Genomic DNA, 9,222 nt, shown 5'->3' on the forward strand with positions numbered 1-9,222 from the left:
CAATTACAGGAGCCTATAATGCTTCACTTTTGAGGAAATTAAAAGAAGCTATCAAAATCAAGAGGCAGGGCAAGATCAGCAAAGGCATCCTCCTTCTGCAGGACAACGCTCCGGTCCACAACTCGCGTGTCGCCAGATCAGAAGCACAGGCGTGCAGCTATGAACTCCTCCCCTTGCACCCTCTGATTTTCACCTCTTCCCAGCCATGAAGTTGATTTTGAAAGGAAAGCGTTTCCCAGATGATGCAGCCTTGATTTCTGAAGTCACGTCATGGTTGGAGGACCAAGCTGGGGTCTTCTACAAAAACGGTCTCCAGAGCTGTATCAAACGATGGGAGAAATGCATAACTCTGGGTAGTTCCTATGTAGGAAAAGACTAATAACTGTGCCAAGTGTCGTTGCTCTACTGCTATGGGAAGTGTGCCAGGGGCATTACTTATTGAACGCCCCTCGTAAGCATACATCAACTGGAACGTTTCCATCAGATGTGCCTCAGACGGATCTATGGCATTAAGTGGAAGGCCCGCATCAGCTATTGATCGTAGCAGGTGGAGAAGGATTGTGCACGAGGGGACAGCCACTTTTGAGAAATCTCGAGTTGCGCATGAGAAAGTAAGGAGGGAAGTCGGGAAGGGCTTCGCTGTTACACTTCCAGATGGGAAGGGTCTTCCTATGATACTGACATGCAGTGTTTGTGCAAGACCCTGCCTCAGTAAAGCTGGACTCAAGAGTCATCTTCGTAGTCATAAAGCGAGACAGATGAGAGACAACCTGGCCACTGGTGGTGGTGTAACACACCATACTAATCATATCTGTCGGGCATGTGGAAGAGAGTGTAATTCGGCAGGAGGACTTAAACGACATGCAAAGGTACATGAAGCCCAGTTACAACGACAGCCGGCTATTACCAATAAAGGTTTTAGTTGCCAATTTTGTACTAGACATTGTATATCTTTAGCTGGCTAAAAAGTCACATTCGATCGCAGCACCAGTAACAGTTAAGCTTTATGCAATGGCCATACTCGATAACGAGGGGGCAGTCATAATGTATGTATGTCTATATATGTATGTATATATGTAAATATGTATGTATGTGTATGTATGTATGTATGTATGTATGTATGTATGTATGTATGTATGTATGTATGTATGTATGTAAGTATGTATGCATGTATGAATGTAGGTATGCATGTATGCACGCATGCAAGCATGCCTGCATGGATACATATGTATGTATGTATGCATGTATACATATATGTGTGTATGTATGTAAGCATGTATGCAGGCATGTATGACAGTATGTATTTATGTATGCGTGTATATCTGCCTACATGCATGAATGCATGTGTGTACGTATGTATATATATGTATGCATGCATACTTGTATGTATGTATGTATGCATGAATGAATGTATGCATGTATACATGCATGTTTGTATGTATGTAGATATGTATGCATGTAAGCATATGTATGTTTGTAGGTATGCATGTATGTATGTATGCACACATTCATATAAGTATGCATGTATGTATGTATTTATATATGTATGCGAGTATGCATGTATGTATGTGTATGTACGCGCATGCATACATGTATGCATGTATGTATGTATGTGTGTATGTATGTATGCATGCATACATGCATGCAGGTATGTATGTATGTATGTATGCGAGTATGCATGTATGTATGTGTATGTACGCGCATGCATACATGTATGCATGTATGCATGCAGGTATGTATGTATGTATGTATGCGAGTATGCATGTATGTATGTGTATGTACGCGCATGCATACATGTATGCATGTATGTATGTATGTGTGTATGTATGTATGCATGCATACATGCATGCAGGTATGTATGTATGTATGCATGTATTCACGCATGCAAGCATGCATGCATGAATATATATTTATGTATGTATGCATGTATACATGTATGTATGCATGTATCCACTCATTAATGCTTGTATGTATGAATTTATGTATGCGTGTATGCCATCCTGCATGCATGCATGTATATATGTATGTATGCATGTTTGAATGTATGTATGCAAGTTTGTATATACGTATGCATGCATGTATTCATGTTTACATGCATGTTGGTATGTTTGCACATTAGTATACATTTATGCATTCATGCATTTATCCATGCATGCATGCATGTATGTATGTATGTATGTAAGTATGCATGTATGCATGTATTTATCTATATATGCATATATACATGTATGTATTTATGTATGTATCTATGTATATATGATTGTATGTATGCATGCATTTACGCTTATAATATTGTATGAATGTATGTATGCATGGAGAAGAGCTTGTATGCATGTCTATATGTATGTATGTGTACATGCATGCATGTATGTATGTGTTCGTGTATGAAAGTATGTATGTAGGTATGCATGCATGCATATATTTATGCATGTATACATATATGTATGCAGGTATGGCGGCATGCATATATGTATGTATGTATTATGTAAGAATGTATTTATTGATGTATGCATGTATGTATGTAGGTATTTACCGACGTCTGTATATAAGCATACATGCATGCATGTATGTTTGTATGTATTTATGCATGCATGCATGTACGTATTTATGTTTATGTGTATGTATGTAGGTATGTAGGCATGTATGTATGAATGCTTGCATGTAAGCATGTATGAATGTATATATGTATGCATGCATGCATGTATGTATGTATTTATATAAGTATGCATGCCTGCATGGCTACATGTTGCCAATTCTGTACAAGACATTGTAGATCTTTAGCTGGGCTAAAAAGTCACATTCGATCACAGCATCAGTAACAATTAAGCTTCGTGCAATGGCCATACTCGATAACGAGGGGTCAGCCATAAAAATGTATGTATATATGTATGCATGTATGTATGCATTTATGCATGCATGCACGAATGCATACATACATGCATATATACATTCCTACATATATACATACCTACATACCTACATACATACATGGTGGCTGCCCCCTCGTTATCGAGTATGGCCATTGCACGAAGCTTAATCAATGTTGTTATCGTGCAATGCCTGTGCAAGAAGATTTTTTTTAAAGTGAGGAAAGGCCGTGCACTGAGTCAATCCCACTCACTAAGCAAGAGCAGCCATAATCCGAAAAGAAGAACAGGTCAACATCATCTGTAACCACTGAGCCGCAGTTTTATGTCAGAGTTATCTCAGTTACCTGAGTTACCTTCTCCTAGAGGGATGTCCCAATGGTTTAACCGCGTGATCGGGTATTCAGTCCGATTATTTCTATGTCCCTGCGCGCATGATACATCCTTAAGACATTTATTGGATGGCCGTTGACTCTCAAGAGTTCCTCCGCCCTTTGACGGGTTTTGTTTTTCATCCCGCAGGGTGTCCAATAAACACTCTCCTCACCAAGCAAGCTTGGTGGGGTTGCCGGTTTAGTCGCCGACGATCCGACCATGCAACAGGTTGTACTGGGTTACATGTTACCAATACATACATACCTACATACGTACATTCATACCTACGTACATATGTCATACCTACATACAGACATACCTATATACATACATACATACATACATAACTAAATACCAACCTACAGATATACATACATACTTACATATCTACATACATTTATAGATACATACTTACATACCTACATAACTATATACATACATACATACATACATACATTCCTACGTACATGCATACCGACATCCGTACATACATACATACATACATTCATACCTACATACATACATACATACATACATACATACATACATACAGTCCTACATACATACATACATACATACATACATAATACCTACATACCTACATACCTACATACATGCATGCATACATACATACATACATACATACATACATACATACATACATACATACATACATACATACATACATACATACATACATACATACATTATGGCTGCCCCCTTGTTATCGAGTATGGTCATTGCACGAAGCTTAACTGTTACTGGTGCTGTGATCGAATGTAACTTTTTAGCCCAGCTAAAGATCTACAATGTCTTGTACAGAATTGGCAACTAAAACCTTCACTGGTAATAGCCGGCTGTAGATGTAACTGGGCTTCATGTACCTTTGCATGTCGTTTAAGTCCTCCTGCCGAATTACATTCTCTTCCACATACCCGACAGATATGATTAGTGTGGTGTGTAACACCACCACCAGTGGCCAGGTTGTCTCTCATCTGTCTCGCTTTATGACTACGAAGATGAATCTTGAGTCCAGCTTTTCTGAGGCAGGGTCTTGCACAAACACTGCATGTCAGTATCATAGGAAGACCCTTCCCATCTGGAAGTGTAACAGCGAAGCCCTTCCTGACATCTCTCCTTACTTTCTCACGTGCACCTCGAGATTTCTCAAAAGTAGCTGTCCCCTCGTGCACAATCCTTCTCCACCTGCTACGATCAATAGCTATGCCCTCCCATGTGTCAGGAGAGATGCAAGCATCTCTTGAGGAAGCCTTCAGCAAGTCTTTATACCTCTATTTTGGTTTATGTGGAGGTCGTTCTCCTTTAGCTAACTCTCCATAAAAGAGTTGCTTTGGCATCCTTGAATCCTTCATCCTGACCAGATGACCACTCCATCTGAGCCTTTGCTTTAACACAGGAGCTTCTATACTTTCACACCGAGAGCCTTCCAATATTTCAAGATCACTGATGCGGGCCTTCCACTTAATGCCATAGATCCGTCTGAGACACACCTGATGGAAATGATCCAATTGTTTATACATACATTCATACATGTATACATGCATATATGCATGCATACATACATACATACATGCATGCATACATACAAGCATGCATACATGCATCCAGGCATGCATACTTATATAGATACATACATGCATGCATGCTTACACACATACATACATGCATACATATATGCATACTTACATACACGAATACTTACATGCATACATGCATGCATACTTGCAACCATGCATACATACGTACATATATACATACATACATTGATGCATACGTACATGCATGCATACATACATGCATACAAAAAAGACATTATTACAAATATATGTTAGCAGGTTGATAAGAAGATTATATTAATAAAAAAATCACTGAAGTCCATAGTTCTCACCAAAAAATCTGTCAAATTATTGCAAATAAGCCTGAAAAAGTGAATAAAATTTCAAATGCGAAGTTGTTTTTTAGGGTATTATTAACTCCATTGTGACTTACTACTACTACTACTACTACTGCTGCTGCTGCTGCTGCTGCTGCTGCTGCTGCTGCTACTACTACTGCTGCTGCTGCTGTTGCTGCTGCTGTTGCTGCTGCTGCTGCAGCAGAATAACCGATTATATCTGAGAAAGACGATAATGTGTATCACAGAAAAATGTTTCAAGTAGTTTTGAATGCTCACAGTTGTAAACCCCTATAATCCACTGATTAAAGCACTGGCCTCCGACTGCGGATCCTAGTCCTGTTAGAGGTAACTGGGACATTAGAACTTCTCACCTGAGTTTATCTCAATAGTTAACTTTTCTTGGGAAACATCGTTCTCTGTGTGGTTAGTTACTACTACGGAAGATTTCATTGCTTTACAATGTTTAATAAATGAACGAAAAATATTTTACCTCACCTTTTATGATCCAAAATTAGATGAGATTCAATGGAACGGAAATCGAAAGGAAAGGAATGTGTTAATCTCACCTAGTTCAGATAAGAAAATGAATTGAAGAAAAAAAAATGACGAAAAATATATGTCCCTATACCTCTGACGGGACTCGAACCCGCAATCCCCGGCTTAGGAGGCCGGTGCCTTATCCATTGGGCCACAGAGGCTCCCAGTGCTAAATGGGTAAAAAATACTTAATATAACAAATTTCTACACTGAGTATTGCGTCTGTGTGCAGTTGTTTGGTTTGTTGCTGCAGTTGCATTTAGTTCTACAACATTGATGCAGATGTAGCAGTAACAACAGCAGTCGTCTCGTCATACTTGCAGAAGTAGTTGTTGTTTAGCACTGAATCAGCTCTGAACTACTAGATGTGTGATCTAAGACATTCTAACCATGACCATCACGTCTCATCAGACATTTTTTTTATTTTTTAAGTCTACATTTTTCACTGTTACTACTACTACTACTACTACTACTGCTGCTGCTGCTACGGCAACTGCTACTGCTGCTGCTGTTGCTTCGTTTTCATACTATAGTTGTAAGGTGTGATTTGCGAGAGATTTGGCTGTTGTTTCTAGCAAGTTCCTACGACAACGGAGAATCACATTGACTGGTTGCTGTTGCTCTTGTCTTTTGCTGTTGTTGCTCTACCTGACCCAATGTACTCCACACACACACATACCCCCCCACCACCACCAGCACCAGGGGTTGTAAATAATTTATTGAAACCAAGGTCCACTATCAAAATAGATAGAGATAGCGTAGGATGTCCACAATTCTACATAGTCAGCTACACGGATCACAAACTTGTGACATGTACGCTAGACTTAGGTAAGACACGTAGGCAGGGTCCCGGATACTGGAAACTAAACGCGTCTTTCCCATCGAGACAGGTTTTCAGAGACCGGATTAGCACACTAGTAAAGAGGGCTTTGGCGGGAGCCATCATCAACAACAAATGGTGGTTTGCTCTCAAGAGAGCAGTAAAAGCAGAAGCGATTAGGTACAGCAAAGCACTAGCCATGGATAGAAACAGAGTAGAGGGTGAGCTAGTTAAGAAGCTAGAAGAGGCAATTAGAAGCGGCATCGCATCCGACGTTTTGGCGGCGAGGTTGGCCCTCGACCAACACTTCAACGCCAAACACGACACACCCTTCGTGTTTGGCGTTGAAGTGTTGGTCGAGGGCCAACCTCGCCGCCAAAACGTCGGATGCGATGCCGCTTCTAATTGCCTCTTCTAGCTTCTTAACTAGCTCACCCTCTACTCTGTTTCTATCCATGGCTAGTGCTTTGCTGTACCTAATCGCTTCTGCTTTTACTGCTCTCTTGAGAGCAAACCACCATTTGTTGTTGATGATGGCTCCCGCCAAAGCCCTCTTTACTAGTGTGCTAATCCGGTCTCTGAAAACCTGTCTCGATGGGAAAGACGCGTTTAGTTTCCAGTATCCGGGACCCTGCCTACGTGTCTTACCTAAGTCTAGCGTACATGTCACAAGTTTGTGATCCGTGTAGCTGACTATGTAGAATTGTGGACATCCTACGCTATCTCTATCTATTGTTCTACACAGTATCCTATCTAGATACGATCTCGACGACCCGATGCGGTTACTCCATGTCCACATTTGACGCATTAGGGTGGTCGAGTCGGTACCTTTCAGACAGTTGAAAACGTCTGAGCAGGTCTCTGAGGCATTTGCATCCCCGTCTATTCCTATCTCTGCCCACGCAGTCTACATGTGTGTCCAAGATAGCATTCCAATCCCCTACTAAGAGTAAAGGACGTGACGTTCCCAAGAATACTTCTAGACGTTGAAAGAAATCCGCCCGACCTGTTAAAGGCGGTGCGTAGACTGATACGAGTCGAAAAGCGCACCCATTGCTGCCGTCGACATCCAGGACGACCAGTCTACCCTCCGGGTCTACGAATATTGTCTTTACTTTGAGATCCAGACTCTTGCGAAAAAGTATCGTGGTGCCACTACCGCCCATTCTTGGCGGACAGGGGGGAAAATAAATGTTGAACTGTCCGCCAAACATGGTCTTTAGGGCCCGCGGATTGTGGAGTCTGGTTTCACTTATGGCTATGATTTCTAACTTGTGTGACTTTATGTAATTTAAGAGGTACCCTTGTTTCCAAGGAGACCCCAAGCCACGCGCATTTACACAACCAATCTTGATCATAATCCTAGTGAATTAAAATACAAGCGAAAGGAACAGAGGGTTACTTACTGCTCGAAAGTTTTTGCTTTCTCCTCCTTTGGTTTGTCCTCGAGGAGATCCCAGTAAAGTTTCTTCGTGAGGTATTTTTGGCATGTACTAACCGCACTGGGGAAAATGCCTTTTAGTGTATGGTGCAGACTTCTGGATATATGTAGTATTTTGATGTGATCCGGTGGTGTTGTGTATGGGTGATTGTTTGTTTTTATGTCATCTTCTGTTATGTTTGTTTTTGATTTGATGTATTCCACCAAATTTATATTTTTGGTGTCTATAGCTGTGAGCATGTTTGCTGTATATATTTTTGTGGTGTTGGTGTGGCTGTTGTTTGCGGTGGGTTTTGAAATGTCTTCGAGAGATGTATTTTCCCCTACTTTGTTTGTGTTTGCACTTGGTTTGGTTGTGTTTCTGCTCTTTATTTTCCTTCCTTTTCTAGCTATTTGCCTTTTCTCGCTGGTTTCGTCTTCCGACGAATTTTCTGAGGAATCAGAAGGGGGTAGGGGTATGTTGTAGGCTTCTATGTATGTCTGTGTAAGTGGTTGTGTTGTTGTTTTCGTTGCTGTTGGTTGTTGAGTGTTTGTGTGTGGTGAGTGCGATATAGGGGATGAGGAATCAGTTTTTGTATATTTTTTTTGTTTTTCTGTTCCTTTAGTTCTTGTTGTTGTTGGTGGTGTTGGTATTTTCTCAGGTATTTTCTCGGGTGTTGTATTATTTTTGGTTAAATAAAAGGCACGTCTTATAGTTTCAAAAGACTTTATTATCAGAAAACGTTCAAAGTTCAGTTTTATTGATTTAGAATAGGGAACAAACATGTTTACTCTACATTGTACAGTAGTTGAAAAACAAATAAACTGAAAGTCTTTAACTGAAAGAGTTTCTCAAACGAGTAGCACAAAATGTTCTAATTTAGCAAAAGATCATGAACGATTGCAGATTTCTGAAACTAGTTCTTTATCCCAGAAAGCGCGATTGACTTTTAGAAATAATTGTATTTCTAAATTCATTGGTGATAAGTATTGCCGAAACCTGCTGAGCTGAAGAAACGTTCCAAGATATTGGACCTTGGTATCAAAAATCTACAGTTCAGATATTGCTGAGGAGGAGTTTTAACTGTTTTGAGTTTTTTCAAACAAACTGAAGCAAAATCATCATCTTCTACAAGTAAATCAGACTGTTGTAACGTGTCTGTCACCACTTTCAGCTAATGTAGAGCAGCTACTTCATTTGTAGTTAGATCTGCTTCAGCAAGTTATAAAGTTTTCACAACTCCACTATCAAAATTTTGGCTGTGCACAATGCCTGCCGATGGAA

General features: G+C 40.3%; 1 non-coding gene across 1 annotated transcript; it reads right to left on the reverse strand.

Moving 5' to 3' along the window:
• Positions 1–5,785: 5,785 nt before the first annotated feature.
• Positions 5,786–5,858, reverse strand: Trnar-ccu. The gene has a single exon. It is a non-coding gene; the product is annotated as a tRNA-Arg (tRNA).
• Between the last annotated feature and the right edge of the window lie 3,364 nt (positions 5,859–9,222).

This window comes from Octopus sinensis, linkage group LG7 (assembly GCF_006345805.1).
Source record: "Octopus sinensis linkage group LG7, ASM634580v1, whole genome shotgun sequence".
NCBI classification, from domain to species: domain Eukaryota; kingdom Metazoa; phylum Mollusca; class Cephalopoda; order Octopoda; family Octopodidae; genus Octopus; species Octopus sinensis.